The sequence below is a fragment of the Ciconia boyciana genome, chromosome 1 (assembly GCF_034638445.1).
Source record: "Ciconia boyciana chromosome 1, ASM3463844v1, whole genome shotgun sequence".
In the NCBI taxonomy this organism is placed as follows: domain Eukaryota; kingdom Metazoa; phylum Chordata; class Aves; order Ciconiiformes; family Ciconiidae; genus Ciconia; species Ciconia boyciana.
This window is the reverse complement of record NC_132934.1, coordinates 54,967,435-54,985,253: the sequence shown is the minus strand read 5'-3', so window position 1 is coordinate 54,985,253 and position 17,819 is coordinate 54,967,435. Positions and strand designations below refer to the sequence as shown.

At 46.4% G+C, this 17,819-nt stretch overlaps 1 non-coding gene across 1 annotated transcript; it reads right to left on the bottom strand.

Annotated features, from left to right (window-relative positions):
- Positions 1–17,540: 17,540 nt before the first annotated feature.
- Positions 17,541–17,613, bottom strand: TRNAK-CUU (transfer RNA lysine (anticodon CUU)). The gene has a single exon. It is a non-coding gene; the product is annotated as a tRNA-Lys (tRNA).
- Between the last annotated feature and the right edge of the window lie 206 nt (positions 17,614–17,819).

Below are 17,819 nucleotides of genomic sequence, written 5' to 3'. Positions count from 1 at the left end.
GCGGCTGTCTCATCTACATGTTAATTTTGTTTGTTTGTTTGTTTTAGGGCCCCTGGCTTTTTTTGGGTGCTGATCCCTTTTGAATGTCACACGTGGAGATTGCCACAAAACACATACAAGAGAGTCCTCTCTTGCACACCCCGTGTAAGTATACGAGGGCCTGCAGGGATGAGTGGCTCATCGAGTGAAAGGCAACGTTCAGTGCAGTCACTGCAGGGTGGGCCATGCTGAGCCCTAGGATGTCCTTCCTACTTTCATTTCAGTGTAAAATCCTGAGGCTTCTTAGGAAACGACATACCAGGTTTCCTTACATTAAATTAATCTTAACTTAAAGTAGGTCTCAGGCTTAGTGAGCCAGCCAAGAAGGAGGCAGTTGTGAAAAATGAGAGGAGGAAAGGAGTGATGGAGAGGAGTTCAGCACTAGCTCAGTGGGAACCAACCTGTCTAGGAAGACATCCCAAGAATCTTTCAAAGGTCACTGGTCACCACCAGCCTATTTGCATCTTGTCAGAGCACATTATGGACTGCCAGCTACTTCCCTACATTCACACAGACACACAAAACCCCATGGAAGGCAGCGTGTCAAATTATATCTGGGGGAAAAAAGAAGAAAAGATAAGAAGAGTAACACTGACATTTTCCAGAATGCCTGAGAAATCCTTGAGAGACAGTCATCAAACATAACCTGTACTTTCAAAAGGCTAATAAATGGGGCTACGTTTAAAAAAAACATCCCTTAGGATGACTTAGGAGAGTCCCTTAGGACGTCCCTTAGGATGTCCTTAGACTTCCTAGACCTTAGACTTAGTCTTAGACTAAGGAGTCCTTAGACTCCTTAGACAGTCTTTAGACTTAGGAGCCCAAGTGCTGCTGGCTCATGCTAGGTAGCTCGAGAAATGGTGCCCATGGCCCTCATGCTGTGCCAAGGAGGGTGGAGAAGCATTGCTGGTCTGCATAGGTGAGTACAAACAGCACAACGACCACACCAGAAAGGTGAGATGATTGTCACCTTGCTTTAGGGATGGGATGCAACTTGCAGATAGAGGCACCTAAATTTAGATGTCTGATGGTTATTACCTAAATGTGAGCTGGGTGTCTCAGCTCCCAAACAGCCAAAAGGTCAGAAGGACTGGCCCAGCTGACTGGATGCAGATGCCTATTTCTGTGTACACTGAAATGCTCACAGGTGTGGTTGGCTGGATTGCCTGGGGCCTCACCTTAGTTGCTTGCACATTGCCATAGAGTGTCGTTTGAGATGCCACAGGGTATCCTGCTCAACTTCTAGGGACCACTGCAGGAGCACATGGGTCTCCCATACCTCCTGTATCTGATCTGGCAGTCCTGTGCAGATGGTTTGGATACCCTTAGGCATCTCAAATCACCTTTGTAAGAGCAAAAGGATTGAGTGATGAATCTCCACTGGCTATTTCAGAGGTGAGATGCCCAGCTGATATGTAGGTACCTAGATGTAGATGTCCACCATATGGACTTCATTCTGGTGCCTCAGCATAGACAAACAGTTAACTGTAGGTACTGTAGCTCGACTCACCTGTAACTCAGTCACTAGCACAGGGATGGCATATAGGATACAAGAGCTGTGGGAAACTACCCTTCTGGAGCATCAGCTCACACTGAATAACCTAGGGGATCTCAAATGGTCCTAGGCAGTAGTATGTGGACAATTAAATTGATTCCTAGGTGTCTACAGAGCACACTTCTTCATTAGAGGCAGTCATCCAGGTTCCCACTATAGTTGGTTGAGAGAAAGAGGCATATCAGGGGAGTTTCAGATGACCTGCTCCATGACAAACCAAATCACACCTGAGAAGTATCTGTTTCTCTCCAACAGAGGTGAAGGGAGACAAGATAATGAATTCAGATACAGATCTTTACACTTGTCAGCTGAATTGCATAGTCTCCAAAATGCAAGTCTCCAAAATCATTTCAACACAATCCAGTAGCAAAATGCTGGTAATGTTGGAAGTCATTTTGGGTGGGAGGTTGTTGGCAGCAAAACAGCTTGCTTTGGCCATACTGCAGCCCTGGACAAGCAAGCTGTCTGCTGGTGAATGGGAAGGATCAGTGGCTACGGCTGACAAGGAGAGGCAGGGACAGCAGCAGGGACTGACCCTTTTGGGCAGCAGGCACCCACACCTCCCCTTCCACTCCTCAGGCAGCAGGACAAGGCAGAGGAGGAGGGCTGGGCTCTCCCTCTGTGTCAGCTCCGCTCCTTTCCCCTTCTTGCTGCTGTCATTGCCTGGCCCTGCTCCCTCCCGTGGGGTGCCAATGCCCAGTGCTGCCCACGGTGCCCTGGGCCAGCCCTGCTCCCCCAGCTTCAGTGTCACAGGGCTGAGCTGCCAGTGAAGGGCAGAGCGCTGCAGCCCCTCTCAGCTCAGCCATGTCTTGGGGAGAGAGCATGGTTCAGGGAGGTTCAGGGACAGGTTCAGCTTCTAGGAGGTTCAGGAGGTTCAGGTTCTAGGAGGTTCAGGGACAGAGTTAGTATCTTTTATTAAGCCAAGTTAATAAAGCAAGTAGATGCCTGGGGAAATACGGTGCTTGACGCTCTGGAATGTGTCTAAATAACATGTTTATTTTTGGTCACTGATATTGGCTGCGTTGTGAATATGCTTGTGTCATTCCTTCTGCTTAGCTACCTGTGCAGTATATTGACAACACAAGAACAGCCTCGCTCCCTGAAAAAATCCCCCCTGCCAGCACTTATCACAATCATACCGAGCTAACATTACAGCAGCCTCCACCCTGTCCTGCCCTGTCCATTTCCTTTGTCTTTAAATCAGTTCAGATACAAACATTATGACACCCTTGGAAACAGCCTGGCGCAGAGGCACCGGGTCTTCAGTCCAGGCAACCAACTCAGGGCACCTCTGCCTTAGGAGCCAAGACAAGGGCAGGGGGTGTAATTTCTGGAAAGGGACACGTGGCACCTCCGCATAACACTGGGCTTTCTCCTGGGAGTCCTGTCACTGAATCCCCTGTGCTCTGGCTCTGAAAACATGTATCCAAGGATTACCAAAAACCCTGTCTAACAGTTGAATCCTTTTCCTTTGGAAATGAAGAGTGTGGCACCAAAAAGTATATGTTACCTAAGAAAACTGCAAAAGAAACTCCTACTGGTGTCCTTCAGAGCTGTTACTTGTCTCTGCAGCCATCAGCTCTACCAAACTGCATGCTGTGCTCCCTGCCATTTTCAGTCTCAGGAACAAAATAAACATTTCTAGTATGTAACAGTGATGTGCTTTGCTTTGTTTTGAGTGTTGATTGCTACCTCCTCTCAAAGAAGCTCCCTTCTTTAAATGAGTAGGTTTTGGCCAACCCCTTTCTCTTCCTGGCTCCTAAATGCCCAGATTCCTGGTACAGGATGTTCATTTACTTGTAGGGGGAGAGATTTGGGCAAGAAAAGGGCAAGGAGACTTGTTAAAATATTGAAATCAGTGCTACTGAGTATGTCCTATAACCAGAAACTTTCAAACTTGTGAATTATCTGCCAGAGCATCCCTAATTGGTGAGAAGACCCTGCTTCTGGAAATGTAATGGAAATGGACAGCCTGGTCCTCCACTAGGAACATAATGCTCTGCTGTGCTGCAAACAGGAACGCTTCTGTATGCAATCCCAGGTACGGCCAGCCTAGTACCTGGAAACCCAGGAGTAGGGGGTGGCTCCTGGAGCACCCTCCGAAACTGTGCTGAGTTCATGCCTTAGACTTGCTCCTGTCCCACAGGGGCAGGTGTCACACTGTCTTTCGTACTCCACAGGTGTGGAAGCCAGAGCAAGAACAGGCCGAAGTAAGTGGAGAGCAGCTAAGAGCACCTGTGTCTGTGATCACTTTGGCTAGGAAGAGCCTTCTAATACAACAAAACTGGTGCTCTTGAAGGCTGTGAGCAAGTTAAAAAAAAATTAGATTTATCATCTCCTTTAGGACTTTCAACAGTATGCTGATAAACATTTCACTCATGACAACTGAGCCATTCCTCCAGATGTAGTTTCCTGGAGGTATCCTGTGCCCATCCACTTACCAGAGCAGCTAAGAAGGCTCCAGTCCTCCTTTATGGCATTAACCTCATCTGCTTTTGTGCTGATGTATTCCCAAAGCAGCAAGTTGCACTGATATGGATGAGTGGGTATTGTATGTAGACAGACATTTGGGGAGAAGTGCATAACTCTCAGGAAACAAGGGATCTGAAAACATACCAACTGGTGAGGATGTTGCCTGATACCGCCAGAAAGGAAGACATGCCAAGGGAGATCCAGGAGAACCTGCATTTTCTCTCCCAGAAAGGCTGATCCCAAGGCTGGGGAAATGACTTAGGAGAGAGGGGATATCCCACTGCATCTTTAGCTGGTGAAGTCTGACAGAGAGGCTCTCAGCGAAGCACTCCAGGAGGAGTCAGCCTTTGCTTTCCTTGTGTGCCAGTCCTCATTTTGGTACCCTTGCCTAGCCCCTAATGGTGGCTTTGGTACTGCTTGCCCACTGTGCCTGGAGTAGTTTTCCCTTTTCCCTCCTTTTCCACTCCACACTGTGGGGTTGAGATGACTGGCTGAGATTCTCACTGAGAGAGGACTAGGCCCTCTCTCACATGGGTGGCTTTTAGCAATAGATGTTCTGAGACAGCCATCCTGCCCTGGAGTCTGAGGCTGATTTCTCCTGCCAGCAGTGCCTTGGCTAAGAGGCTCTGCCGAGGACTGCTTCCATGCAAGAAGCATTCCTGGGAATCAGGTTGCACACAAAAACTCCCTACTCAATGATACAGAAAATTCTGCTTTACTGCTCCTGGATCAAATACCACTGCAATGGCACAAAGCAAAGCTGAGATCCAACACAAATCACTCCTCCCTTTTAGACTTAATCAGAAAAAGAAGTGTTGATAGATTTTATTTTTTACCAACAAGCTTCATGCTGGTACAGAACTGTGTCCCCACACAGCCATCATAAAAACTGGCATTAACTCAGTATTGTCTATCCTGGCTAAATTACCAAAAATACAATTGTATTTGCATGTTTAATCTTAATCAGACACATCCTGTTGAGCGATATGGCTGTGCACAAATCTGCTATTGACTGCAGAACTATGGCCTGGGATCAGCCAGCAGTTTTAATCGGTGTGTGTTATCCAACCAAAGCTAATCACTAATTGATGCTGTGATTTTTCTTGAAGGAAATGGGCAGTGGGTGAAAAAAATATAAGGAACAATTGTAAGGTAAGGTCAAGTAATTGAATTCACAGCCTATTACTCCTGAATATTTTATTGCAGTTTAGAGCAGGTCCCCAGGGCAGGCAGTTCTTGATCTCTGGGTGCCACAAATCCCAGTGTCACCTCTTGCAGCTGGAGAGCTGCTGAAGAGCCACATAGGTCCCTGGGAGTCCCAGTCAGGCTTCAGAGAAATGTAACTGAGGAAGGTGATAACACACAAGGCTTTGGTGCTAGCCCTGATAAAGAACATCTTACTGCAGCCCTGGGAGAAGGAGCTTCTCTTCTGCAGCTGTGGGCATTACAGTCTGTGGGTCCCTGTGATTTGAGGGGATATGGTCTGTGGTCCTCTGGGCTTGAGCTGGAGACTGCTGGAAGTGCCATGCCATTGCTGACCTGGCAGAAATAGTGAGTAATAGTTGCCAGATTATACATATAAATGGTTTATAAAGCCAACGCCTCAGTTCTGCTTCCTAGTTCACCCTAGGTGAAGTTTGTTGCTTGACCATGATTATGTATGACCATAAAACTCCTTAGATGCCTTTCAGGGCACCTCAAGCACTCATATGTCAGCAACCATGAGGGGAGCCCTAGCTCAGCCCATGTGTCTCAGCAGTCCTTCCCCAGCTCAGCGTCCATGTGCCAAAAAGGCCAATGCAGCCTTGGAAACACTCAGAGAGATGGGATGGGAGAAAAACAGAATGGTTCATCAGGGTAGGGCTAGGGCCATGCTTTCAGCATGCACAAAACACCTTTTCACTCAAATCCTGAAGACTCCCCTCCCTTTGCCAACCCAGGAACCCAGGGAATTGCTCTGCAGACAGCAGCAGCCTGGAAGCACTTGGTTTCTGGCAGTTAGATGGCATGCCCTGGGAGCCTGGAGGTCTGGCACAATTCAGGCATGCACAGATGGCAGTGGGTCCCCACCATCGCAGGGGGAATGCGGGTGGTAGCCTAGGACCCTCATGGTGGGTGGAGGTTATGGAGCTGGCTGGGCAACAGAGCTTGGTATCCTCCATTTAAAAGGCCAGCATATTGCTGGGTGCCTTCCTTTCACTTGGCACAAGATGATGCATGCAGGCCTCCTTCCACCGCTTCTTCCATCATGTTGTACATTAAGGTGAATGGGTTGCTCTTCTAACTTTGAGGACAACACAGGCACATAAGTATCCCCAGATACTGCCTCATTAGAGGCCCAGGACTGCAGTTCAACTCTTCATTCCTCCCACCAAAATCCTTTCTTCAATGATTCTCCCAGTGCAATATTTGCCAGCAGAGATCAGTTGTTGCATCATCATGAAGGTCTTCTGAGTTTCCTCCTGTCCTACTTGCTGATCACAACTGGTGCTTTACGAGATCTCCAGCTTCCTAGTATCACCAGTGACATTAAACTCCCTAAGGGACATAGCAATGTTCATTTGGTGCATGCCTGCTGCATCTGGTAGTTAAGCAGCATAAAAATCTATGACATAACAATACACATTCAAGTAGCTGTACTTAGGGAAAATGAGGGGGAAACAGTGCTCTATTCTATCTGCTTAACTAAAGCAAAAATTTAAATGGGTGTGTTTAAGAGGCCTGATGGCATTCCTGCTCCAGCTGCTTGCTTCTGTAAAATGATGCCTCTCTGCGGTTTCTACAAGTCTCAGTGGGCACATAACCACACACAAACACGGATACCTGCGCACAAACACGTGCACATAGCAGCCCAGCCACACCCAGCCTCGCACTGCCTGCCGCGTGTTTGCTTCTGTTGTTGCAGTATCTATTAAAACTAGATAAAAATGCGGGACTTGCAAGGTGTGAGAGTGCTGTTGCTGGAAGTAGTAGCCAGGCAGGTGGAGAGAGAAAGAGAAAGAGAGAAAGGTCAATCGCAAGCCAGGAGCACCACTGAAAATGGTTTTCCATAGAAAATTCGCTGCAGGATGTTTAGCACATGCTGCACTTCGATAGAACCCCTCTGCTTGCTTGGTGAAGCCAGATCTGAAAGATCTGTACTCTTTAAATGCTGTCCAGTTCAGTGGCTGCCCTTTGTAAAGATGGAGTACTTGAGGCCATAGATTTGAATCCTAGCCAGAGAGATTAAGTACTTGAGAACTGAAGCTGAGGCCCTAATGTAATCCATTTCATTATTCTCCCTTTAATTTTGTACAGAATAAAGAGTGGAAATCTCAAAGGGAGAGTTCACTGAAAAATGCAGTCTGTGCATAAAATTCCTACTCTTACTGTTTTAAGTCTTCTGATAAATGCAAACAAAAAAATAACTCTCCAAATATGCAGTCTTAAACACACAGTTGCACATATAGGGATGAACAGACACACACTCTTCCTCACTCCTTTAACCAGAAATCCATCATTCCATCGAAAGTTCAAGCGGAAATTTCCACTGATGATTCAGACCAGCTGGCAGGAGTCAAAGTGTCTCTTGATCTGCTGCTGGGACAGTTTCTCTGTCTCACCTTACGCCTTCATTTAACTCCTCTCCTGATTTCAGATAAGCCTGTGGGGACATCTGCCATCTCACTTGATGGTCACTAAAGATATTGTAAACTTGCTATGTTTGCATGAATCTAAACAAGCAGCAACGCTGGGATAGAAAAGAGCATTACACTGTTGAATGTGAAGTAGAAACTTCTGTACTCCATGTACTTCCAGCCTGGATGCTGTGCCTGGGGCGGGGAGGAGGCGAGGTCTGAACTAGACAGAAAATACAGCCGATTGCCAAGTCTCTGGCCTCGATTATTTTTCTTCCAACCTTCTTGACAACCAAGGAGCTCCCCTAAGAATGTCAGTGCACAGCCATTATTAGTAGCCAAATAGAGAGGACTTGGCTGGAAGGAAGGAAGCTTACAAAGCTTCTGGCTTGCAGTATGGAGAGAAAGAGAGCATGTGCTTCAATTTGGACTAGTAACCTCAACCAAAGGAGCCCCTTTCAGGCCCTGCTGTGCTCCTTTCCTCCCACTTAGCTGGCGCCTGGGTGGGAAGGATGAGCAAGCTCTCCCATGGGAGCCCCTGGGCTCCCTGCTGCTCTCCAGACTCAGCAGCCCTGGCTGTTTCACTTGGTAAACAAAAGTGACACCCCCTAAGTGACAGCCATACCCCAGGGAAGGGTTTAGTGAAGGTTTAATTGCCAATTTACCTCTTCAGAAATGCAAACACAGCTTCAGCTAATGGTATGAGCAACCCAGGAAAGCGTCAGAGATGAGGGACAGCTCTTAGTGTGTGCGTGATATGGCAAAGGGAAGCTTCAGCCTTCCCCACAGCAGGTTCTTCTCCTCTTCCAGGATTGTTGCATTGCCCGATAATCCCTTCCGTGTTCATTATTAACAAACTGCCATAACAGACATTCATTTGCAGTAACGAAATACCAACTGGCACACAAGCAGCTCTCCTGAAAAGGCTGCAAAGTGCTTTTTCCAGGAATCCCTGGCTGCAGACAGGACCTCACCCGAGGGTAAAACCAGGCAGCTGTTGGGCACCAGACAGTGCCGATACATTTCAGCAGGCACGCAATACTCCATCTCTGGGACCTGCAGGGAGGTTCATTTAATCACACAGACAATTCATTGCCTTTATGCTTACATTTTAAAAGGCAAAAGGAATCACTACAAATTTTGGCTCTGACCTTCTGCTTGGCACACAACACATCCCATCATGTGTGGGATAAGCTAAAGTATATTCTTGGGGGAAAAAAAAAGCCTATGCCATATGTGAATGAAGGGACCCCACATATGCTATGGATTTGGGCAACATTATTGCTGACTCCAAGGGCTTTAGCAAGTTACAGAGCCATGATGTACATAAGGGTGAAGTTACCATGAGATCTTGCATTACATGGGGTTAGCTTTTCCTCAGCCAGAACTGAACTCACACAGTAGATCTGAAGCTGTGCTGAACTGGAAATGAACTAAACCAACTTCAGTTCTTGCCTGACAACCCAAATAAGAACTAAATCCAACCTATAATGATTCACCTGTCTGATCAGCAGTGTGGCTTTACTAGAGGTGAAAGCAAAGGAAAGCAGCAATCCATGTGCGTGATTCTGCCAAACAAAACACACATTCTGAGAGTCTGGTTTCTTTACCAAACACAGCATCTGTTGCAGTCCTGTTCCAATTAAAAAAAATGTCTGCTATTACATAACAGTTGATAATCCCCAATCTCCGGAGCAGTTAATCTAGATGTACACATGGTTAAAACCTCCGCTGACCAATTGAAATCCGACTTCCCTAACTACTCATTTATAATCATCAAGCAGATAAATGACAGTGTTGAGTCTGTTATTGGTTAGGATGTATCCTAACCTTCCAGGACAGTGCAAAATGTTGATAGTTTTGCCCTAAATCTAACCATCCTTCCCTTTACTCATCAAAAGGATTTAAGACTAATACAATTAATGAGTTGAAAGAAGTTGTTGAATATAAATGAACCATCTCTTCCTAACAAGCAGTCCTACATTATTAAGCAATGAGAGACTTGCCCAGAGAGACCAGCAGGATCCTCATGGCTTTCTGTCATTTACCTCATTGCTTTGTATCTGCTAGAGCATCTGTGAACACAGATCCCAGTCAGTCCCTGGATGGCCAAGGTGGGATATGCCTGCAGGTGTGCAATGGAGGGACCTCCACCTGCACAGGGGCTGTAGCAGCTTCCTCTGGCAAGTGGCTTCAAAGCACAGAGGTGTCTCCTAAAACACCATCAAGATGGGGAGAGCCATGCAAGGAGGCTGAGGTATGGGGGAGCCATGAGGCAGCTCACATCTCTACTGCAGCCTGGACAACACAAGGAGGGCAGAGCTGGAAACAGCTTGGCCAGGCACCTGTCCATTGGCTGGGAGAAGAGCCTGAAGAACCATATTGCAGTGCAGCATGAATAGCAAAGAACCAGCCCTGGGGCAGCTTAGGACCTGGTTGCAGGCTGCTTGGTGGGGCAAGGCTGAGGAGAAGTGAGCAGGACAGAGTGTCGGAGGTTCTTAGAAAGGGGGACACATACATGAGACCGCCTTGGTGAAGGCAGGGAGTCAGACATGTAGGAATGGCTAATGGTGCGGGGGAGAAGATGTGAGGTCCCAAAAAAGGCACCAAATAATGAAGCTCAATAAGGCAACACATTGTGGGGAATGCTGAGCATGAGGGAACCCTGCTCGGGGAGGATCTCAGCAGAGCTCAGCAGGCCTGCACCAGCTGCAGGAGCAAAGCACGCGGTTGCCAGTTAATTATGTGAAGGGAGGCCTTGGCCGATGCTTCCAAAGGAGTCAGTCAGTCCTTGCAGAGAGGCCTGAAGGCAGGGAGGGAGGCTGCACCCAGGCACTCGTGGGCGGAGGGGCTCCCCTATCCTAGGCCACACGGGGAGATTCCCTCTCCCTCCACCGCACAAGAGGTGTCTCCCCGGCTGTGTGCCCCTGCGGGCACCACCACCCCAGGATCTCCGTCACTGAATGCTTCCAAGGGTTAGTGGAGTCCCTTGGTCAGCTTTATCTGATCAGATGATGGGAGTGGACTGGGTAATGATGCAATCCTGCAGACAATGCAGAAGAGCAGAAAGATGCAAACTCTGCCTATCTGGGCAGTGAGATTTTGCTGATGTGCTGAGCAAGCAGGGTAACCTGCTCTGGTGTACCAGTACAGCCACGTGTGTCAGGCAGTCCTGACTTCTGCCACAGGGCTCAGCCCATTGTCCACTTCAGTCACAGAGAAAAGCCTTCCAGCTGAAGCAGGACCTGGGGCAGTGCACAAACTCACAAGCTGTTTCCTTCTATCCAGGATTAATTTCAAGGCTCAGCATGGCTTCTGGTGCAGAGATTTACCTTACTTTAGCAAAGCTGCCAGAAAGTTACATATTTTTCCTGCCACTGCAAAGGCCAAGGAGATGAGTGTCCAGATCATGGAAGCCACTTCAAGGTAAGGTCACCCAGCCATGGTTGGCTTCAGATCTCTGCTTGTCAAAGATCTTTCCCCACCAAGAGAGATAACAGCTCTATGCAACTCACCATCCAGCTTGAAAGAGGAATTTCCCCCCATCAGTCCTCCTCTTTATCCCTGTATCTTTACATGCCAATAACTACTGCACAGTCCTTTCCACAGACTTAAGCATATTTTTGGATGTCAACCCACAGGTTTGTGAGGCAGAAAAGCATCTCCTGCAGTGCATTTTCTGTGCTACCCGTGTACATCGTCCTGTAGATCTCAGGTGATCAGAGAAGCGAAGGGCTGACATGTCCAGCAAAGCTGAACACTTCCACCAGGAGGCTGCCCTGGCCCAAGTAGGAGAGGCTAAAGAACATGGCAAAGGAGAGCTCTCAAAGTCTTTATCTGTGTGTCCTGCTTGTCACAGGACAAGTAAACACTATTAGTTCAGGGGTTCTGCCTTCCTTTCCAAGAAAGAACAGAGCACGTGGCAATCACATACTCATAAACAATCCATGCAAAGACAAGACCAAAAAGACCAGTGACAGCAATTACAGCAATTCCCCTTCCATCAGCTTAATGCAGCCCTGATGGAGAGGGAGATTCCTCAGTGGTCACAAAGCCAGACCAGGTGGCAGCATCAGACCTGTGAAAGCAGCGCTAGTATTTTCACAGAGGGGAGGTAGCCTGGCATTCAGAGGATGGATCTTCAAAAAGTCATCCTCTGAACTAGACAGAGGCAGTGTAGTTGGAGTAAAAGAAGTCATACCTGAGTGGGAGCCCTGGAAGAACCAAAGGGACACAAAACACTAGTATGCTTTGCACGGAAGGGCTCTTTAACAAAGTCAACTGAGATGAGCAAGCCTGGCTGCAGCCAGCCAGCTGAACACAGGCAGAAGTGAGGCTATCTCTAATTTTTATCGTAGAGAGAACAGACTAGCAAATCTATTTCTGACATTTTTTCCATAGATCTTTTATAAACATTTGTCACTATGTTATCCATTTTGGAGAGCATAGCCAATACTTTGTTTGCATTTTTAAAAGTTCGCATTTCTATCTAAACTTTTCTTGAAAATTGGAAAGGTGACTCCAAGATTCCTAGGTAGTACTAAAGCAATTCTCACCTATGAGTGGAGAGAGCCTAAACTAAGATACACATACATGACTTGAGTGTATCCAATTGAAAATAGTCCATAGTTCTGCAGAATCTCTAAGAGGCATCTTGAGACCTGCAATTTCAGGAATGGAAAGCTGATTCTGCCTAGGCTCTGTCAAAGGAGTCTATTAGGCTGTCTGGTTCATATTGTTGATTGTATTTGAAGACGACCAGTCCTTAACAACCAAAGAGAACCTCCAGCATGCACCAAGATAAAGGTTTAACACACCTGTAAGCATGCACATGAGCAGCAGTAATAAGAAATCACTCACTAGTGGCAAATTTATCATTCTGAATACATATTGAGGGAGAAGTATTATTACTTCCCTGCTGATGGTACATCAAGCCCAGAAGCTGGCAAGGACAGATCAGGCTGGGTATCTCCTGTTATAAATTCCCTTCAACGGAGCTACAATAAAGACAGTAGAAGACCAAGTATATCCAATTACATGCTTGACTGGGGTACCTTAATTTCTGCTGCTTTAAGTAAAATTGAATGAGCCTCCACACAGGATCCTGTGCCCCCTTACATTGCTACTGCAGGAAAGAAGGTACTTTTGTGACTCCAATTCTCATTGTGCAAAAGATGTTTTCCTACATCAAAGCCAAGAAATTTCATTTTTTAGCCCTGTTCATGGGATGGAGCAGATCTACAAGAAAAACCACACAAAGGAATCATTTTATTCTGGAAAGCCAGCATAACCAAAGCAGTTCAACCTTACTATGCAACCCTCCCTCTACCTCACACAGATGACTTGCAGAGCAAGTTTTGCTATTTGCCTTTCTTTACACAGAGGTGCGTTTGTGGGTGAAAATCTTGAGGGGGATTAAAGGGGACTTAAATCAGTCCAAATGGGAAACACGAGCCAAAAAAACCTGCCTTCCTTGACTATATCAAATAGGGAGGAGGAAGCGATGGACAGAAGGAATAGTCTCTGTGAGAAATCTGTCAACAGGGTTCTTTTTCTGCCTTTGCTAGGATTTGAAGGGAAGAGAAAACATTTCCTCCTTTTTGCATAGAAAGCTGACATTCCATTTCTCTTTCCTCAAGAACCCTTAGCAAGCACCAAGCCCAAAGGCAGGCAGAAACTTTTGACAGAGTCCTATCCCTAGACTTTATTTTAAGGAGAAGCAACAGAGCAGCACGTACATCTCTGCAACAACGAGGATCCTCCAGCAGAGAACGCAAAGAAAAATAGCCCTCTTCGCTTTGGGCACGCAAAATAACCCTGTGTTAACCTCTAGTAAACACAGTTGCAAGTTTCTAGATGCTGCCCTGAAAAAGTGGTGAACAAGCTCCAAGGGCATCCACCCCTCCCTGAGGACCTACAATGTCAACAGCTGAAGACTGCACAGTGACACTGTCTCCTATTGCAGAACTAAGCATGACCTTGGCACAGTCCAACACACATCCTACCATGAAACACGATGTATACTTGATTATCGTGTTCAGGAAGGCATGTACCTGTGTCCCAGGAGGGCTTTGGAAGCACAGAGAAAGTGCTATTATCATCGTCAGGAACAAAGACAACACTGGAAGCATGGCTGTATTCATCCCTGGGCCAGAGAGCAAGTGACCATTCCCATTTCTTAGGTGCCAGAGGAACAAAACATCCTTAGCTCTCCCTTTTAAATAGTTATTCAGAAGGAACTTTCGTAGTCTGACCAGGAAAAAGCAGCCATCTGAAGACTAAGAAAGTGTCTTAGAATTCTTTTTTTTTTTAAAAAGCTCAGGGGTTAACCCCAAAGCTTGGGTTTCTGTCAGAAACTCATATTCTGATTCTCCATGTTTACACAGTAATAGCTTCCCCCCCAATCTGCTGGTAAGTGCATAAGCAAGAGCAGCAAGAATTCAGAATGACTACATGGACTACTTCTGGCACCAAAGCTGGATTTTTACAGCATTTGCTCCGCAACATTTACAAGAATTGCTCACTTGAATGTTTACAGAAGCTCCTCACATGCCATTGCAGGCAAACCACAACTTCACCTTTATACAACATCGAAATGCTTGGTACATGCCTGTGTCTTTCACAGGTCATACAATCAACTCCATTCCTTCTCAAGTACTTCCAAGGGCTTTTAAGTATGTTGGATATTTTCCTTCTTCAGTGCTTGGCTAAACTGGGAATGTTTACTAATTTCAGTCCTGCTTTGTAAACTAAGTCCCTCCAGATTCCAAATCACTTCTTACTCCGAGAGTTCCTTCCTAAACTGAGCCTTTTCTCAGTACAAGTTAATGGTGTTGCTAGAAAGTCATCATACTTAGTTCTTTCTCTTGGTCATCTCTACTTTTTTGGGGCAGGAAGGGAAGGGGGCTGCTGGGTCCTTGAACAGCCTGTGTTCCTCATGATTATTTTAAGCAGACATACGCTCAGGCTGCCACCACAGAAAAAGCCCTGGATTCCCCACCCTGGCTCCCAGCTGTGATTCCTTGCTCACGTCTTCCCTTGCAGCTCCTGGGCAGAAAGTGCATGGCACTGGGGAAGGGAGACAGCCAAATCCATTTCAGACGTGGCAATTCAGCACAGCTTCTGCTCTGGACCACTGGTTGCAGGGACTGCTACTTTTTACAGCTAGCCTCACTTACCTTGATGTGGAATAATGTTAAAACTGAAACACAAATTTTGGTTTCCTACTGCTTTCACCCTGTTTTCATCACTGACATCAGTGTTTAATTTTACTCCTCCCCTCCAAAAGATTGTCCCACTTCTGCTAGCTCTAGAACATGTAAATGAAAGACACTATATCCCCATTCTTTACTGCCCAAGGTAGACAGCTATGCAGCATTATAAAACATTATTTAAAATACATATTACAAGTATATAAACAATCACCTTCTCATTATGGACTTGGGAAGTGCAGAATTGTTTCAAACTGCAAACATCCTCACTGAACATCTTTTGAGAACACAGCTTTTGTTGAAACTTCACTTGAGTTGCAACCACAAAAAAACAACAGGTTGTGTTAGCCCAGTTCCTGCCTTACGTCACTGAAGTTAATCCTCCACTGCAGCTCCCTGCTGTGCAGACTCAAGAGGTGTGCTTCAGAACTGCCCCTCAAGAGTCCTCCTGACTGAACAAACACACCGGCATCGGTTGTTGTACAAAAGTATGCAGCCACACACATACCAGTGCTGGTATTTTCTGAACTGCGTTTTATCCAGAGACAGGTCTTTCTCCATTCTTTTTCCCTCATGTTTCATTAGATCAGCTACAGATTTTGCTTTAGCCTAGCTGCAAATTCTGTTTTGACCAAATACATGTTTAGACACTCCCTATTCTACTTCAGTTATACAAACATCCTCTGACCTAGTCCTCATGGCGTAGTCACAGTAAGAAAGTACTTCCTGCCCCTCCAACCTGTTGAGATATTTTTAGTTGAAATTGAATGCACATATCTGTGGCAGGTGAGGCACCAGTGAGAATGTGGGTGTGGTGAGACCTTTGCTTTTCTAGTGCCAAGTGTTTCTATGGCTTGTCATTCCAAATCAAGGGAGGTGGCCAGCTGTCTAGGAGTCACTCCTCTCAAGGAGGCTCTGCACCCTTTTACAAGGAGCAGCTCTACTTCTCTCCTCTGTTATTCCTGCAACTGCAGAGGAGGGCTAGAGAATCTTTGATCCCATCAAGGGGCAAGACAGATCCCCTCTGCTGTTGCAGCCTTCCACACAGGAAAGCACACAGAGAGATGCTAGAGACTCCACCAATCTATTAAAGAAAGCCTCATACTACTTCTGAAAGAAATGACCCTGCCCTACCTCCTCCAGCAGTAAAATTGCCCTTCACATCACTTTACAAGATTGGTTCAGGACTGACTCTGCATGCCACCTGTCACATACCTGGGAATAACACCAAGAGGTTTTCCAGAGGGAATTTGCTGATAGCAGTACCAATCCTGTCTGACTTGTGAAAGAAGAAATTTTGTTCAAGCATCCAACAGGACAGAAGACCAGTTGAGAGAGTTCCCTTGCTCCATGGGGAATGAGTATTTGCATCTCCACCCATATGCTCACTCATTTTATTCCTCTCTCTGGTGCATTCTAGGGCTGCTTCCTCTTACCTGTGGGGATCCCTCCCAAAGGGCTCTGCAGAATTAACATGTTCTCATTACTGGACTTCCATCCCTGCCTCTCTGCACTAAGACCCATAGAAGACATAGACTCTTCCTGCTTTATAAGAATGCTCTTAGCAGTCAACATACCCTAGATCTGTACCCTTACTTATATGCCACTGATCCTAGACTGCTTTAGAGCTATCAAACTTGAAGGTGAGTATTCAGGAGATTTGAGTAAATTGCTACAAAAAAAAGAACAAAGAGCACTGGTACTCCTCTCACACCAGAGAGTATGTTTGTTCCTCATGAAGACAACAGAACTTGTTTAAATAAAAAACATGTTCCCCTTAGTTTTAACCCTGCTGTGTTTTTTGTAATTTTGCAAGATGTGCTGCCGCAAACAAAAGTAGAGAAGCATTCTGACTAGCATACACGTGTATACTGACACTATGAAGTAACCATTGCGCTCATCTTGACTACTGCAGTAGTTTCTGCTTTCCCTTTAGATCTGAAAAAGGAATCTTTTGACCATTGTTTTTCATGTAGCAGAAAATACAGTTTATGAGTGGTTCTAACAGACATTAATTTTTCATGTTGAGTGATCACAAAGGAGCTTCTCTCCCTTCTCTGCCCACCAGCAATGTCCTGGTTTCAGCTGAGATAGAGTTAATTTTCTTTATAGTAGCTGGTATGGGGCTATGTTTTGGATTTGTGCTGAAAACAGCGTTGATAATACAGAGATGTTTTAGTTGTTGCTGCACTAGTCAAGGACTTTTCAGCTTCCCGTGCTCTGCCAGGTGCAGGAGAAGCTGGGAGGGGACACAGCCAGGATAGTTGATCCAAACTGACCAAAGGGCTATTCCATACCACATGACGTCATGCTCAGTATATAAAGATGGGGAAGAAGAAGGAAGGGGGGACATTTGGAGTGATGGCGTTTGTCTTCCCAAGTAACCATTATGCGTGATGGAGCCCTGCTTTCCTGGAGATGGCTGAACACCTGCCTGCCCATGGGAAGTAGTGAAGGAATTCCTTGCTTTGCTTTGCTTGCGTGCACAGTTTTTGTTTTACCTATTAAACTGTCTTCATCTCAACCCTCGAGTTTTCTTACTTTTGCTCTTCTGATTCTCTCCCCCATCCCACCAGGGGGGAGTGAGCGAGCGGCTGCGTGGTACTTAGCTGCCGGCTGGGGCTAAACCACGACAGTCCTTTTTGGCACCCAACGTGGGGCTCGAACCCACGACCCTGGGATTAAGAGTCCCATGCTCTACCGACTGAGCTAGCCGGGCTAGCAATGAAGTCCTCCCCTTGCCCCTGCTCCAGCTTGGACTTATCCACAGAATGTAGTACCTTAAGAAGTAAACTTGCTCCAACATGGCCTCATGCACAGCCACTGATGCTTCGAGGTGTACCTGCTGCAGCATGGACTTCATCCACAGCCACAGATGCTTCGAGGTGCACCTTATCCAGCATGGACTTATCCTTGGGCCACAAT